The sequence below is a fragment of the Falco cherrug genome, chromosome 1 (assembly GCF_023634085.1).
Source record: "Falco cherrug isolate bFalChe1 chromosome 1, bFalChe1.pri, whole genome shotgun sequence".
Taxonomy (NCBI): domain Eukaryota; kingdom Metazoa; phylum Chordata; class Aves; order Falconiformes; family Falconidae; genus Falco; species Falco cherrug.
Window position 1 is genome coordinate 35877679 of NC_073697.1, and position 1651 is coordinate 35879329.

The window sequence follows — 1651 nt, forward strand, 5'->3', positions numbered from 1 at the left end:
TGCAATGCTATTGTTAGGTCTCTGCATGGTAATACTGTTCTCACAATGTGACTTTGACCTGGCAGCGCACTAGTCTCTCAAGAAATTAGGGAAGCTGGCTCAGCTGGTTGAGAAATAGCTCATTAGGCATGGGACTTTAGGTGGCACAAATTTCACAGCTCCAAAGCAATCTGGAGCCCTCCCAGAAGTACAGGTATCATACTCAGACAAATCACTAATCCCAGAGGCCAGCTCCAACTGCTTTTATGAAGTACTGTGAATCATGATCTTTAGGAAAACTAAATGGCTGCTATCCAATTTAGCAGCTGGATTATATTAGTTCACATTTTTAAGGACAAAGGTTATAATAACAAGATCTTGTGTTACTCAATTTACTCAATTAGGTAACATAGTTACCTTAATGGTTCTGTAACAGTTTGCTGGTGTTAGGAGCAATATAATTTGTTTCTTCTAGGTAATACAAAAGAAAGGAAGTCCGTACATGAAGGCAGCCTAGCAGAAAACCGACAGGGCAAGATAGGCACACTGTTGCTGAGAAGCAAGGAAAAATGACAACAGAAGTTAATGACAGAGATGAAGTCTGAGTCAGAGTACTTCAGGGCCTTGAAAACACAAGCAAAAAATTTAAACCTGGTATACTAGGCAAAAGAAAACAGAGAAGCCAAAAGACAAGCACGTGTGTTAAAACACACACGCACATACATGACGTACATACATTTATGGAGCTTAGAACTGGAACAACAGGGGTTTTCCCCACCTACCCAACACTCCACCACACTGTATTTCCAATGGGATAACATTTGTGATTCTTATAACAGACTAATGATCAAGAAAATCAATTTTGGCTTTTAGTCATTAAGGCTGCTCTTATTTCTACCGTATGGTGATATATATCTTAGTATTGATGAATTTTGGTTGCACATAATTCACATCATGTAGCAGAACTTGGCTTACGAGCTGTAAAAGTGGCTAAACATTTGTTTAAGATACAAGCTATGTTATCCACAGACCCAAAAATTTCTAGAAAGCACTTATCTTGATATGTCTAATATCCATAAAGTTTGACGGCTGGTTTTTCATACAGGTTCTACTGGATAAGGCAGAAGGAGAAGGCAGGTGGGGTATTTTGAAGTGTGAAAAAAAGGCCCCATGTTTGTTTTTTTCGAGGCTGAACTTTCTTTTCAGTTCCTCACCCTGCTGTTCGTGCAGCTCGGGCCAACCAAAACGCACACAGACTGAGGAGCTGCCAAGAGCCCTTATCAAAGCGTGTAGCCATTTCTCACGCGATTTATGGGGGCGCAAGGCTCTTCCCCGCTGCGAGGGGGCGAGCGCTGCCCCGGGACCCCCACCCCCCGCCCGGGGCCGCTCCTCGCTGGAGAGCCCGGAGGGCTGAGGGGATGGAGCCGGTCTCCTCTCCCGCCCTTGATCTCTGGGGTTCCTCCAGGCACCCGGGAGAGGGATTTAGTGACCTACTCCGCCCCTGCTCCCCCCGCCCAGGCAGCGCCGGGCGGCTGTCGGTCACACGAGAGGGGAGCGGGGCGGGGGGGAATGAGCCGCAGCAGCGGCAGGAGGAGGAGGAGGAGGGGAGGAGGGAGGGCAGGAGGGAGGGAGGGAGCGAGCGAGGGAGGGAAGGAGGGAGGGAGGGAGGAAA